Raw genomic sequence first — 16,345 nt, 5'->3', positions numbered from 1 at the left:
CGTTTCCACAGGTAGATTTGTTATAAACGAGGTTTCTTCCGGTAAATCTGTTACGATACAGGCTTGTTCAGGTATATCTGTGTTATATTCTAGGCTTGTTATTGTATATTCTGTATATTACTGATCAAAATCTTAACCTTTTTTTTTTTTTCATCTCGGCTTATTCAAGTATGTTTTTGTAGGTACTTGGAGATCGAAATATTAGTTGTTGTTGTTGTTCTTGTTGTTATTGTTGTTGCTGTTGCTGTTGCTGTTGTTGTTGTTGTTGTTGTTGTTGTTGATTTTAGATATATTCACAATTTAAATTCACTGGTAAAAAAGAAAAAGGAAGGGTTTAGTCCTTTCAAATATCACAAGTAATTTAATTTTCCACATATCCATTTTGTTTGATCTGTTCCGTTTCCTTCATCGAGTGGGTTTCCTTTTCTTTCACCTTCACGTTTCCCCCTTGCTTTGATCCTTAAAAAGAATTGTTCTCCATTTCTCTATCTTTCTCATGTTAGTTTGTTCTTCCTTTCAACGTTTCCCTATTTTTTTCTCTTCCCCAGCTTTTTTTTTCTTTTCCTTATACTTTCCTTCACTTTTCCCATATACTTTTCCTTTTTTCCTACGCACTTCATTTCCCTGACCATGATCCTAGATTCCCCTTTCCTTCACTTTCCTTTCCTTCCATTCCCATTCTTTCCATCCATATTTTACCTCATATTATCATTTTTTCCTCTTATTTCCATCTATTTCCTTCCACACACATTTTCCCCTTCCATTTTTTTTTTTTTTTTTTTGTATAGACTTGTCCTCTCCTTCTGACCCATATGCACCCTGCCTTCGTCTCCCCTCGTCGCCCCTTTCCCTTCCCCTCACCCAGTTCCCTCCCTCCCCTCTCCTCCCACCCATCGCTAGTATTAGGTTAGTACACAACAATTTCTTCAGCAACAAGGGAATGAGAAAAGTTTCCTTCTTCCCATCCTCTAAATCATTACTCTTCCCCCCCTCTCTCTCTCTCTCTCTCTCTCTCTCTCTCTCTCTCTCTCTCTCTCTCTCTCTCTCTCTCTCTCTCTCTCTCCCTTTTTTTTATCTCTTCTTCATCATCATCATTATCTTCTTCTTTTCTTCTTCTCATTATTATTATTATTATTATTATTATTATTATTATTATTATTATTATTATTATTATTATTATCATTATTATTATTATTATCATTAACTTCTTTTTCTTCTTCCATTTCTTCTGCTTCTTCTTCTTCTTCTTATCTTCCTTTTCTTTTCTATTATCATCATCATCATCATCATCATCATCATCATATTATTATTATTTCTTCTCTTTTACTTCCTCTTAATTTCTAAGGTTCCTTTCTCATGTTGTATACTTTTCGTAAGCGACTTATCTCTCTCTCTCTCTCTCTCTCTCTCTCTCTCTCTCTCTCTCTCTCTCTCTCTCTCTCTCTCTCTCTCTCTCTCTCTCTCTCTCTCTCTCTCTCTCTCTCTCTCTCAGACGTGCTGCCAGATGAATAAGGAAGAGGCGCAAGCATCTTGAAACAAAAAAGAGAAAGGAGTGTGAATGACCTTTCTGCGGTGTAAGAGGAAGCCTACGTACTACAACACTCTTTTCACGTCATAGAAAACGAGAGGCGTGTCTTTCCTCCGGGCGCCGCGCCGCTCAGAACACGGGGAACTGTTTGCCTTGTGCACCTCAAAGAGAGAGAGAGAGAGAGAGAGAGAGAGAGAGAGAGAGAGAGAGAGAGAGAGAGATGGAAAGAAAGAGAGAAAGGGGTAGTTTGTGTCTCCTATCTCTCCTTTATTCTGCCTTCTTTATCTCATCTCTTTTTTTCTTTTTCGTTGTTCTCTAGTCCTCTCTTTTCCTTCTCTTCTCTTTTTTGTTCTCTATTCTACTCTCTCTGTTTTATTATTTTTATTCCTCTATCTTATTCTTTTGTTCTCTCCTCTCCTTCATTTTTCTCCTTTGATTTATTTATCTTCTCTTTTCTTTAGTCTCTTCCATCTTTACCTTTCCTTTTCATTCTTTACTTCTTTATGTATGTTATTATTTTCTTCTCTTCTTTATTTTCCTCCTTCCCTTCCCTTTATCTTCCTTTCTTTCTTCACTCTTCCTTAAATTCCACTTTTTTGTCTTTGGAATGAGAGAGAGAGAGAGAGAGAAAGTAAGGAGGGAGTGAGAGGGAGGTAATATTAGAATGAGAGGGAGGGAATGCTGAAGTGAGAGGGATGCTGGAGGGAGAGGGGAATTAATGCTGGAGAGAGAGAAACAAAATAATGCAACTAGAATGAAGGAAATGTTGGTGTGAGAGTAGTATTAAGGTGATGGGAGAGGGAATGGTGAGGTGAGAGGAAGGGAAAGGGAATTCTAGGGCAATAGGAAGGGAGATGAGTACTTTTCTTGGGGGGTAATGTGTGTAAGACCATGAATGAGATGGGGAGAGAGAAAAACACTGATTTCCTAAGAGTAAGAGAGGAAGGAATGCTAACTACAGGAGAGAGAGAGAGAGAGAGAGAGAGAGAGAGAGAGAGAGAGAGAGAGAGAGAGAGAGAGAGAGAGAGAAAGGGCAGTAGTTTCCTTCACTCAAACCTAAGCCCCAACTGGTCTGGTACCGCTTGTTCCTCATCTACGTTCCCTTGTGACCCCCGTCCCTTCCCCAGCAGCCTCACAAAAACACAGGTAGTACACGCAGTTTACATTGAACACGAGGCGGACTTGGTGTAAACCCTACCACCCGCATTTGTCTCCTTGGTAAACACGCACATGTAGGTCACGACAGTCTCTCTCTCTCTCTCTCTCTCTCTCTCTCTCTCTCTCTCTCTCTCTCTCTCTCTCTCTCTCTCTCTCTCTCATGTATGGCAGCGGTGGTGGTGGTGGTGGTGGTGGTGGTGGTGGTGGTGGTGGTGGTGGTGGTGGCGGCGGCGGCGGCATCCACACAGCTGGGAAGAGGCAATGAGCAACTCTAACACACTTGGCACTCTTATCTGAGCGACCTTGCTGGCACCCACTTGAAGGAGTGCCAACTGCCGCCACACAAAAGAGCTTTCGGCACGGCACGGCACGGCACCCAGCTCTCCCGGCACTACTCCTCTCCCTGCTCTCTCCGTCTCCCAGGTTAAAAGTGACATCATACCCCGCGATGATAAAGAGGAAAGGAAAGCTAAGTTCGTTACGTGATTCTGAGGTAGGTTAGGTTAGGTTAGGTTGTCTTGTCGATGTTTTTGGTTATGTTAGGTTAGATTACGTTAGATGAAAATTAGGTTAGGTTAGGGTGTAGATGTCTTGGGTTAAGGTTATGTTAGATTAGGTCAGGTGAACATTAAGTAGATTAGGTTAGGTTAGGTTATTGATGTCCTGTTAAATGGAATGAGATTAGGTGAGAAATTAAGTTAAGTGAAGGTTAGGTTAGGTTAGGTTAGGTCTGGTAAGGTTAGGTTAGGATACCTTAGTTTAGGTTAGGTTAGGTTAGGTTAGGTTAGGTTAGGTTAGGTTAGGTCTGGTAAGGTTAGGTTAGGATACCTTAGTTTAGGTTAGGTAAAGAGAACTGAGGTTAGGTTAGGTGATGTTAGTGGTTTGTTACGAGAAGGGGAACTAGCAATGGTAGTATGTGTATGAGTATTTCTTTGTTTATCTCTCTCTCTCTCTCTCTCTCTCTCTCTCTCTCTCTCTCTCTCTCTCTCTCTCTCTCTCTCTCTCGCTATTATTTTCGCCGAGGTGTGTGTGGGAGAGGAATTATAGTCTCTCTCTCTCTCTCTCTCTCTCTCTCTCTCTCTCTCTCTCTCTCTCTCTCTCTCTCTCTCTCAGTTATACCTCACCACAAACACATCACTATTAGCAAGACATCTCCACTACCACCTCAACACTCAGCCCTTTGCCCTTTATTGGTGCACCCCTCACGCCTACGCCCGCAGTCCACTATCTGTTACGCCCACCTTCACCGCCGCCGCCGTCGCCACTACCACCACCATCACCACCACCAAGACTACTTTCACGTAACACATTCCTGCCACCTAGCATACCTCAACACCTCTCTCTCTCTCTTTCTCTCTCTCTCTCTCTAGCTTCAACACGCGAGCAAACCAGACTAATAACGAAGCTTCGAAACGAGAAAACTGAACCCACGTGCCGAACGAGTGAACTACCGAATGAATGAACGTCTGAGCGAGCGAGCGAGCAAATAAACTAATAAATAGGTGAGTTTAAGAGCAATGAACCGAAGAAGCGAGCTAGTGAATGAACGAATGAGCGAGTATACGAGCTGGTGAGTGAGCGAGTGAGCGAGCCAGGGAGCTTCAGGTAGATAGCGTATAAGGAACTATAGTCGGAATACAAAACAAAAGGAGCTAAATGAGGATGGATCGCTTACCTCCCTCCCTCTCTCTCTCTCTCTCTCTCTCTCTCTCTCTCTCTCTCAAGGCCGAACCGCTGGCTAGTGAATATGCCGCCCCGTGATGACAAGACGGTGCATTTCTCATGGTGTTCACGCTGCTGGGAAGGAAACGCAAAACAAGCTCAACAAGAAAAGAAAATGGACCAGAAAGCCAAGATTGTACTGGTGGTAGTGGCGGTGGTGGTGGTCGTGATAATAATAAGAACAAGAACAACAACAACAACAAGAACAAAAAGAACAAGGATAAGAACAAGAAAAGAACAAGAATAAGAAATAATAATGATAACAACAACAACAACAACAACAACAACAACAACAACAATAATCAAGCAAAGTGAAACGGAAAAAGTAAAAGAAACAACGAAAAGTCAGAAACGAAAACGAGAAAATGGTAGAGAGAGAGAGAGAGAGAGAGAGAGAGAGAGAGAGAGAGAGAGAGAGAGAGAGAGAGAGAGAGAGAGAGAGAGAAATGCAGAACAAGCGAATATTCTGCAAACGTTAGATGTGACAAAATATGCGAGGGAGAGAGAGAGAGAGAGAGAGAGAGAGAGAGAGAGAGAGAGAGAGAGAGAGAGAGAGAGAGAGAGAGAGCAGAGGAAGCCATGATGTAAGGGAGTTGGAGGGAGAGGGACAGGGAGGGAGAGGGGAGGGCAATATAGATGAAGAGAAAAGGGAAGATCGAGGCAGGAAAACAGTACGTAGCAAGGAACAGGGAAGCACGTGGATGCAAATGACATAGAAAAATAATGCCATATGCCACACACACACACACACACACACACACACACACACACACACACACACACACACACACATGCTTTGGTGGAAGTGACGAGAAGTGTCGCTTCCGTGTCTCTTCAAAGGACGCCGCTGTGGTCTTTGCAAACTGAGATACAAGACAGAGAGGGGACTGACTGAGGGAAGAGGAGTCAGTTATTGCTATTGGTGAGAGGGTGGAAGGGAAGGGAGACTGATATGTAGAGTGAACAGAATATGAGTATCTTAATAGAAATGTTCAGGTGGGAAGTGAAGCACAATAGAACACAAATTACAAACTATAGAGGCTCTTTTGGTCCCTACTCTGAAAGGCTTTAATCTCACATAAGAGCTATTTTAAAACACCACAGAGATGATAGGTCGGATACTCGTGGGTGTTTTCTCACTTAGGATGCATAATTTTAGTTAAGCTATTACTAGAATCACGAAAGTATCCCTGAAAACCACAAAAACACTTACTAGAGCCTGCATAAAGTAATTGAAACAGTGAAACGTTTAAGATGCCTTTTGTGATCAGCTGGACTACCTAATGAATTATTCTTAAAGACCTTGTCCTCTAATCATTACACTTTCCTAAGGCTACAGATTATTTTTCGTATTTTCATGAGCACTTTTCTTCATTATGATACAGAATCCTTGTTAAAATTTCCCTCATATTAAGAAAACACCCTTGAAAACCACATCTTTCACTACAGTCTGTTGAAAGTAGTCGAGATAAGAGACGGAAGCTTTTAAGAATAAATCTCCTAATCCTAATTTAAGACGCGTAAGATAATGAAGGCGAAGGTCATGCAAGAGTGGGTGACGCTCGGAGGCAGTAAACAGTAAAAGGGACCTGAAAAAATAAACCACAGTGCGTGAAATGTATAAAATGGTCTTGACAACTCAGCAGAGGATTGAGGAAGTGCTGAATATTTGAAGGCGGAAGAGGTGGTTGGATAGGGCAGCGAGATGGAGGAAGGGAAGATGTGAAGGAACGTTATCTATGAAGGGGAGATGGTTAGGGAGCTGGATAGGGACAGCAGTGAAAGAGAAAAGGAGGGGGTGAGGGCATGTGGTCGTGATGGTGAGGGGGAGGAAGGAGGAGGGAGCAGCAGAAGGGAGAGAGAGACAGGAGTGACAGGGGTAAATAAACATCCCGGTCTTGATCACAGAATAGACTCCGTAGGGAAAGAAAAAAAAATTGTAGTATGATTAGCATTCTGTCAAGGAGATAAATATGCGTACTAAAAAATGAAAACATGCAAGATACATAAAAAAAAAATGAAGAATCATACACTACGTGACTAAACTGAGTAAGAAGTGTGACTGATGTGAAGAAAAAAAAATTAGCATTCTTCATACAAGGAAAAGGAGAGAGAGAGAGAGAGAGAGAGAGAGAGAGAGAGAGAGAGAGAGAGAGAGAGAGAGAGAGAGAGAGAGAGAGAGAGAGAGAGAGAGAGAGAGAGAGAGAGACAGACAGACAGACAGACAGACAGACAGACAGACAGACAGACAGACAGACAGACAGACAGACAGACAGACAGACAGACAGACAGACAGACAGACAGACAGACAGACAGACAGACACACACACACACACACACACACACAGAGAGAGAGAGAGAGAGAGAGAGAGAGAGAGAGAGAGAGAGAGAGAGAGAGAGAGAGAAAGGAACATTAAACCTCAAATTAGTGCGCAACACACCCCATGATAAACACACATTAGAAACACGAGCAGAGAAAAATAATGACGTCCACCACCACCACTATCATCACCATTACCACTTACATAACATTAGTGCGTGAACTTCCCAACTCAGTCGTGGCCAATTTACTTCCCCGTGGTCAGACTGAAGTGGAGGGCAGGAGATGAATGAAGAATACTGAGGTGGAGGAGGAGTGAAGATGGAATGTAGCCTGGAAAATACAAGTTGGTGGGTGATAGGGGAAGGACGCACGAAGGCTGGACAGTGGTGGGGGCGGCGTGAGGGGGTTGGAGGCGAGTGGGGTGGAGGTGCCAAGAATGTGGAGAGGCCGGTGGTGCCAGGAGCGGCCTCACCCAGCCCTCGGCCACAGGTGTGAGAGACCGCGTCCTGGAGATTGTCCTGAGCAGTGCGTGGGGGAAGGAAAATGAGAGAGAGTACGATAATAGAAGATAATATAAGGAAAGTGAGTGATGAAACGATAATATTGGAGGATAAGTGAATGATACGAGTATGGCTTAAAAGAGGTACATAAATGGGAAAGATTAAAAAAGATAAAGTTACAGGAAAGACAAAGGAAAAAACAGATAAAACTATGAATAAGGTATGTGAAAAGATAAAGAACAGGTTGATAAGAGAAGAAAACGAGAACGTTGTGGGAAGAGGAGGAACGAAGATGCAAAATCAGTAATTGATAAAGCAGGAGAAGGGTATATACAGGTAAACACTAATAACAAGTAAATAGGAAAAATATGAAAATATCACATAAAGATGTCGAAAAAGAGGAAAACTAGAAATAAGACGATAAAAAAAATAGATGACAAGACGGAAATAAGATGAAGAGATAGTAGTAGTAGTAGTAGCAGCAGTAGCAGTAGTAGTCGCAGCAGTAGCAATAATAAAAGTGGTGCATATTCTCACCTAACACCGGTGCCAAGAGAGGAAAACAGTACTCTTTATCAGCCGCTACCGTGAAACAACACCACCCCTCCAACACACCACTCCACCACCCCACCACACCACTCCACCACCCCGCCACATACTCCTTCCCTCACAGAAAACGGATCTCTTCATCGCCTCCACGTAAAGTCAAGACAACCAAGCATGTTTTTCCTTCCTATCATTCGCGGTGTTAGTTCTGGAGAGCAGCAGCATCCTCCTCTTCCTCTTCCTCCTCTTCCTCCCGCCCAAAGTCCGCTCCGCCCCAACCACCAGAGCCTCCACACCTGCCCACGCCCCTCACGCTCCACTAACTCCACCAGGTGTGTGTTTATGGAGCTATTTTCACGTGATCTACCTGAAAGTACTATTCCCACGCAGGTTCATCCACTCAGCAGCTACCCATGTACACTACACCTGCCTGACTGATACCTCTCTCTCTCTCTCTCTCTCTCTCTCTCTCTCTCTCTCTCTCTCTCTCTCTCTCTCTCTCTCTCTCTCTCTCTCTCTCATATTGTAATCAGTGTAGTGTAATTAGATAGAAATTATAGTTAGGGAATAAAAATTTGTTGTTATTTAATATTATTTGTATCCGCTTTCTCTTCTATTCTCTCTCTCTCTCTCTCTCTCTCTCTCTCTCTCTCTCTCTCTCTCTCTCTCTCTCTCTCTCTCTCTCTCTCTCTCTCTCTCTCTCTCTCTTTGCTCTCCTGTGTGGCGTTTCAAATGTATTACTCGTATCACTTTCTATTTTGCTCTCTCTCTCTCTCTCTCTCTCTCTCTCTCTCTCTCTCTCTCTCTCTCTCTCTCTCTCTCTCTCTCTCCCAGGTCTCTATTGGACGTTATTAGTTTTATTACTTTTGTTAGAGTAAAAAATGAACAAAATCACAACGTACAGCGCAATAAAAAGATCAATAAACTCGTGCTGTCAGACGTAAAAATATTATACATTTATTACAGATTTCATACGCTCTCTCTCTCTCTCTCTCTCTCTCTCTCTCTCTCTCTCTCTCTCTCTCTCTCTCTCTCTCTCTCTCTCTCTCTCTCTCTCTCTCTCTCCTTTTTTTTTTTACTTTTTTTTCTGTAGCGGGAGGTAGAGGAGGAAGGGGAGACAGGAGGGAGGGGAGGGAGGGGGAGGAGAGGGTACTAGGAGTGAAGAGGAAAAGATTGAAAAGTCAAAACTATTTCGTCACTCGCACTATCAGATTTTCCATATCACTTCACCATCATTCCATTTTTCCCCTCACGGTTCTGCCGATAATCTACCTCGGCCGCCCTCGAGCCCTGCCTTCCTCTCTCCTAGCCATACACCGCCCCTACATTCAGCTCTTTACACTCCTACATCCCTCTCCTTCTCAAACCTTCCATCCCTTTCTCGTTCCTAGCCATATACGTCCCCTACATTCAGACCAATACACTCCTACATCAATCTCATTCTCAAACCTTCCGTTCCTTTCTCTTCCATAGTCATGTATCGCCCCTACATTCAGGCCCCCTACACTCCTACATCCCAGTTGCCTCTTCTCGTCACGCCTTCCAAGTCCTACTCTTTCCTACCCATACACGGCCCCTCATCGAGACCCAAACATCCTTAGTTCATCCCAGTTACCTCTCCTCCTGCCTGCCCTTCTATTCATTGGCTTATTTACTTGAACGATGTCTTCTCTCATCTTTCAAAAGGCCACAGAGATGAGTCGAGTTCTCAAGGATGTTTTTTAGCATTAATGAGGGAGTATTAGTGTTGAGCTATCACTAGATTCAAGCATTCACCTTTGAAAATGCCAGTAATTGCCACTATACCCTGTTAGATGCAGTATAAGTAAAAGAAAATATGGACGATTTAAGAGTACACCATGAAATGACATGAGAAAAGCTGTGGATTCGCAAAACTTCGTCGAGATTTTGCGTTTGAGATTTCAAGACACTATCACATACATGTAGCTTACTCCCTCACCCCTTCTTCCTCTCTATCGCAGGCTCTCGTCTCTCCTTCTATTCCTCCTACCTATCCACTTGCTCATTTCATCCTCTCGCCCACTCCTCACCCATCACCAGTCCTCGCCACCGCCTCGCCGCAGGTTAGGTTACAGAACGAGTGAGCCAGATGGAGCCACTGAGTAGAAAATATAATCCAAATCCTCTCTCTCTCTCTCTCTCTCTCTCTCTCTCTCTCTCTCTCTCTCTCTCTCTCTCTCTCTCTATCTGCCCATCCCTCTTTCCTCTCTCATCCTTCCTCATTTCAAAACTACGAATATATTAAAATTTCACCACGTTTTTTGTTTGTTTTGTTCTTTACTATATATGTATTTGTGTTTAAGAATTCTTTTATACGCCAGAATAATGTTTACAGTGTAGTACAACACACTCGCAACACAAGAGGGAGCAACATTAATTTGATTCGTCCACAATACTGTACCATACTTTCAAAAGAGTATTGTGTGATGGATCTAAAGTAAGGAAAATTCTCCACAGCGTAATAAAGACACGCATTAGAAACACGAGCAGAAAAAAATAATAACGTCCACCACCACCACTATTATCACTTTATATCATGTCTTTTTACTTTCAATAACCAAACGAATACATTACATAAGAATACAAGAAAATAAGGGGAGCTGCAAGAAGTCGTCAGGTCTACACGTGAAACTTACCTACCTGTTTCCATCTATCATCCTCATCCATAAATTTGTCTAATCTTCTGTTAAAGTTCCCTTATGACTCAGTACTAACAACTTGATTACTGAGTCTATTCCATTCATCCACCACTCTGAGATTTCTAACATTGTACAATGAGAGGACATAACAGCACAGTGCTGTTATGTCAGACAATCTACCGTAACCTGTACACTTGTATCTGCAGTAATACATTATTATCGATAAGCTAATTCGCGATAACTTAGTCTTACTATTGTATATGCACTACGTAACTCATTCCATTTTTCCGCCATTTTGTCTGACGTAACTTATAGTGCAGCAATATATTTATTAAAAGTGTATACTTTTTTTCCACCGGAGGGCTTGGCTTCAGCAGAGTATGCCATGTCGTATGTTACAGAATACAGACGACTAGAATAAAACTAATAGCAATAAATTAATGACAGTATTTCCGATCATCTTTCCCCTCCCTGCTTTCCTTTCTGCCCCGCCCCGCCCCGCCCCGCCCCACACTGCTTTGCCCTGCCCCACATGTACCGCCGCAAGCAACGAGGGGAGAGAACTCAAAATCATGAAAAAAGGAAAAATAAAACAATGATTATTTGCCCCTAGAGGAACACGCTCCGATGAACTGGATAATCCGGGGCTGGCGGAGCTACGAGAAGCGGAGAAAATATGATACATATGAAATGTTAACCAATAAAGTGCTGATGATTTGTGAGAGAGGAAAGAGATGACAAAAATAATTGCAATTGTGTTACCACCTATCACACACACACACACACACACACACACACACACACACACACACACACAGTTATTTTATAAAATTAACATGTATATTGTCAAGCTAATTCAATATTTTAAAGCAAACCATTTATAATTATTATTATCACTGTTATTATTTATCATTATTACTATTATTATTATTATTATTATTATTACTATTATTATTATTATTAAGACAATCACCACAGCCGCTATTATTATTATTATTATTATTATTATTATTATTATTATTACTATTATTATTATTATTATTATTATTATTATTATTATTATTATTATTATTATTATTATTATCATTTTTATTATCGCCATCACATAACAGAGCACTTCATACATTATGACACGCATCTCCCCCCCCCACACACACACACATACAATTGCCACAGAACCCAAAAACACTCACACATACATCCCCTCCCGGACTCGACCCACACCGTTCATCACTGGCCCGTTGCTGCAGCCCCAATTAACCCACTAACTAACTCCCGCTAGAAGAGTCCCGGCGGGCCCCTTCAGCAGTACTCGGGGAGGGGAAAAGTACCACCGAGAGGCTAAAAGGAACGCCACGGAGGAGAATCAAAGCAGCGCCTCCCAGGAAACGCGCCCGACCCACCGACGCTCGTGAAGACAGCGGAGGAAGATGAAAATAGCAACATGATGTAAGGACATGCACATACGTACATACTACACCGCCTTGCCAAGTGATACAAAAGAGCCTCTGTGTGTGTGTGTGTGTGTGTGTGTGTGTGTGTGTGTGTGTGTGTGTGTGTGTGTGTTATAGTTTGTATGTATATTGTACGCGTGTTTGTTTGTGTGGTTGAGTGTTACTGAGAGGGAAGTTCATGTACTCAGCAGCGTCGCAATTGGTAACAATCTACATGAAATTATGAATGTCATGAGCCAGTTGCAGTTGCGTAAGTGGTGCCTCCTGCTGTACAAGAATAAAAAACGTGCCTTCTTCCGTCAACATCTGAAATAGCAGAAGCTTCTTATTTATATGTGATTGTTGTTGTTGCTGTTTTCCGAAATACACTAACGTTTCCTTTTATGTAGCTTCCCAAAGATAATTATTTTATCATCGAAGACTGAAATGCGTAAATACACTTTAAGTCTTCATGTGTCTTCTACGTGTGAGGAATGAATCAGTTACAGGACAGTAGCCGTCGACACACCGCAGGGGAATCTAGTATTTTAGAATAAAGAAATATATATTCTTTTGATGGGAGATGTGATTGTATGGTAAGACTTTAAGTACCCAGTTAAAATACTTACATAAATGTGTGTGTGTGTGTGTGTGTGTGTGTGTGTGTGTGTGTGTGTGTGTGTGTGTGTGTGGTGTGTGTGTATGTGTATGAGACCGATGAGGCTGAAGGCTGTTATTATCAGAATTATCAGATTTACAATTTCTGACAGTTCGTTATGTCCATTAGAATGAGTAGATTATCATCCTACCTTTCCAACTCCTCCTTCCCTTCCTACCCACTCATCACTTCTTCCTCTTTACCCCGTACTCGTATCTCCGCAGCCCGTCCCTCCTTTCTCCTATTACTAGCACATCAAGGTCATCACCCCTCAAGAGTGGTGCGCAGTCCTTCACATTAGCTCAATTACTTTCCACGAAAACCTTTGAGGAAACGACTACCATTCCCACGCCGAAGAGGGCAGGGAATGTGTCTGTCGGTGCCATCATGTCATGTTTAATACCCTGATGGGTCATACACTTCCTCTCTCTCTCCTTTCCCATGCATGATTCACCGCCCCCCTCCCCCTCCCATCCATACTGGAACAAAGCTCCCTTCACTTCGGACAAATACAAAAAGTGTTCATCTGCAAATGTCAACACTTCATTAACATCTCTACGAAAATATTCACAATTGGTTCTGACGACACAAACATCCTTCTCCCAGGAATATCTACTGGCACCCAGCTGTCTTCGCCCCACATCAACACAACAACCGCTCATTGTGAAAGGCAACACTCCTCGGCTTTAAGAACAGCATAATCCTACCCAAAGTTTCTGTCCCAAACACAGCATGGAGATTTAAGTCTTCCCGTGTGACCGCGAGTCTTCTCTCATTAATTTGCAGCGAGGAAAAGTGTGGAACTTGAAACCGAACTACTCCAGCATTCATTTGTTAACGAGGCAGACTGATCCCCAGCGGCTGCCTCGCCGGGAACTTTGAACACGAGACTCACAAGGACAGCAGATGCAGCGGAATTACCTACCAAGTGATTTAATGAGACGGCCAGCAGCTGTAATAGGCATTTTCTTCACGAAGCGAATTCTTACTTTACATCATCGCTCCATTATGATAGTAAACAAACCTACCGGGTTACATGAAGGGTGTGTGTTGGTCACGGCGGCGCCAAGAGCGGGGAGCTATCACTGGGCTCAGGTGTCGGCCGCGTGAGTGAGACGCAGGGCGCAGTCTCTCGGCGTTGGTCACTCGGGGCCAAGGGACGCGTGGCTGTGCCGTGCCATGACGAGCCTCTCACGTGCCGGGAGATCCGTGCGACCCAACACCGTGACACACACACACACACACACACACACACACACACACACACACACACACACACACACCTGTGAGAGTTTGGCATCACAGTTCGAAGACCCCTGTTATTCTCGATCACCTGGCAGGGGCTGAACCGCCCCAAAGAGCATCCATTACAAGGACGGACCTCTATACAAGGTGACATTTTTTTCCGACTTTTTTTTTTTTTTTTTTTTTTAGATATTTCGCAGGCTGGCAAATCTTGATGGCAGTTATGCGTCTATCTTCCTCCTAGTCCTCCTCTTCATCATCATCATCATCATCATCACCACCACCACCACCACCACTACCACCACCACCACCACCACCGCTGACAGCGCCTACCACATTCCCACCTGACACACACCTGGACGAAACACGAGGAAAGGTGGAGGTAAGGTGATCAACACGCCCCTAACTTGCCACAAACAGTCCACGTAAACATTTACCCCACTGACGAGGCGAGGACAGCCGGAACCAGCTCAGCGGCTCGGGGAAGACAAGGGGGTAGAGGGACGCAACATTTCATTTTGAGCCGTGAAGCCTTCGGACCCGTAAGACATCAAGAGTAGTGGCTCCTTGACATCGGAGAAAGCATAAACATTTCTCTAGTGGCCGCACACTGCTACACACAAATGGCTAATAAACCTTATGAAACCAAAAAGATTGGCGGTGCTGCCTTGTTGGAGGGAGAGGGCAGAGGAGTTGCTTAGGGAGGGGGCAGCGAAACGGTGCCTCTCGCGGTGCCCCTCGCTCCCCGCCACACCACCACTTGCGTGCCACGTGACGCGTTTCCTTACACACTGACCTGATAATTATACCCCAAGTGTTCACGTTTCCCACAAGGCGTCCCACATGGTTACGCCCGAGGCCATCCCGAGAGACATGAGTCAGTGTCCCAAACAATCACGGGTGTATATATAAGCAGTGCCATTATGCACAGCTACTATTTTCGCTCCACCGCACGCTCCACAGGTGCCACATCCATCACAGCGATATTCATTATAGAGAAGCATGCGGCGGGACCACCCGAGGCCTTGCTGTTTTCTAAATGTAGCAGAGTGTGCTAGTGGAGACTCCCGAGAGACTGTTCCACTTAACGCGCGCGAGCGCCTACAACCTAAAAATATACTGAGTTTAGCGAAAACACAATATAGCACTGCCTCCTTTTATCAAGTACTTCCAACAGCCCCGATGTCCAACATGATGACTGTGATGGCTAGGTGTGCGAGAGTTTGACATTCCTGGGACATAATTATAACTCCTTAACATCCTCTGGCAAGGGTATTTCTGACACCATCATTTACTTTAGCATTACCAGGTGAGCTGCACCAGACGTGTAGCAGCGGGCACCCAAGCAACACCACGGCACGGTTCCTTCCTCTCCCTGAGGATGAGTGTGGCTGAGGGAGGTGTGGAAGGAGGGCGGAGGGAGGACGGACAGGCCTCGCAGTGACCTGCCCGCCTTTCGCTGCTACCTTGGCAAACGTTCAGGTTATACTTTTTTCTCTTACTGACAGCTAAGAGAACCGTGCATTACAAAACCGCTCATTGCGAGGCTGGCAGCGGAGATAAGTGGAACATTTTCCAACAGGAAATGTTACACGTAGAGGCATTTTAATGATGAATATCGTGTGTGTGTGTGTGAACAATCCCAAGAGTGAAACTTTTTTTCCTGCACATATTCTTCCTTCTCCTCGCTGCAATCGTTCGCTTGCCAAGTTCCAAAGAGGGAATCAGTTTGGTCACTGAGGTGTTAATTATTTAAGCAAGTTCTACACTACTTCCTCGCACAGTTGCAACAAATCTTTTTCGCAGCAATGACTGAACTTCCCCTCACCAGATTACTTCACTCGTGCACACAGACACATCCGGGGCCACTTGTCCTCAGGCCATATTACATATCCTTATGTATATATATGTACCTGGAAGAAAGGCAGAGGCACGACGGTGTAGATGTAGCCAGCTCGCCTTCCACCTCAACCACTACCACCGAGACTGGGACACTACCACCATCACCACCACCACCACCACTACCACAGCTGACACCACCGCCGCCAGGAGAAGCCAACCCGCCCGCCTGCCCGTACCCAGAACCGTTCCCACACACACTGAGCCCTTGGCCGGCCCACTGCCACCACCGCCGCCACCGCCACCACCACTGCGAGTCTACCCTACTTTCCCCTCTGCCCCTCCCTGCCCGCCTCACCTTCCCTCCCCGCGCCTCATAATCTTCCCGGAGGTAATTAAGCGTACCAAGAATCACTAAGCTTTCATTGCAGCAGCGTGAATACAGGAAAAGGTCTCTGATGTATTTAAAGAGGACATGAACGGTTGTTGTTAATTAGACACTGAAAAGAATACATCATCTCCAGAACGAGGAGTTATTCAGCTGGTTCATTCAAGGCAGCCCGCGCCACTGCCCTCACGTCTACCTGTATGGCAAATTATGGTGCTCTTTCATAACCATTGCGAATGAGAATGTTACCTAGCGGAGAGTCTGGTCTTTTCCGTCACCCCAGCCAATAAAGGTTATTCACTTCAGGCTATTCAGACTATCACCTTATTTTCTTATGTTTTTATG

At 44.2% G+C, this 16,345-nt stretch overlaps 1 long non-coding RNA gene across 1 annotated transcript in view; it reads right to left on the bottom strand.

Annotated features, from left to right (window-relative positions):
- Positions 1–16,317, bottom strand: part of LOC135103012 (uncharacterized) — a 43,335-nt gene extending 27,018 nt beyond the window's left edge. Inside the window, exon 1 of the long non-coding RNA XR_010269885.1 lies at positions 15,687–16,317. This is a non-coding gene — a long non-coding RNA (uncharacterized LOC135103012). The remainder of the gene's footprint in view (positions 1–15,686) is intronic.
- Positions 16,318–16,345: the final 28 nt, after the last annotated feature.

This window comes from Scylla paramamosain, chromosome 8 (genome assembly GCF_035594125.1).
Source record: "Scylla paramamosain isolate STU-SP2022 chromosome 8, ASM3559412v1, whole genome shotgun sequence".
Taxonomy (NCBI): domain Eukaryota; kingdom Metazoa; phylum Arthropoda; class Malacostraca; order Decapoda; family Portunidae; genus Scylla; species Scylla paramamosain.
This window is presented reverse-complemented; position numbering and strand designations above follow the sequence as displayed.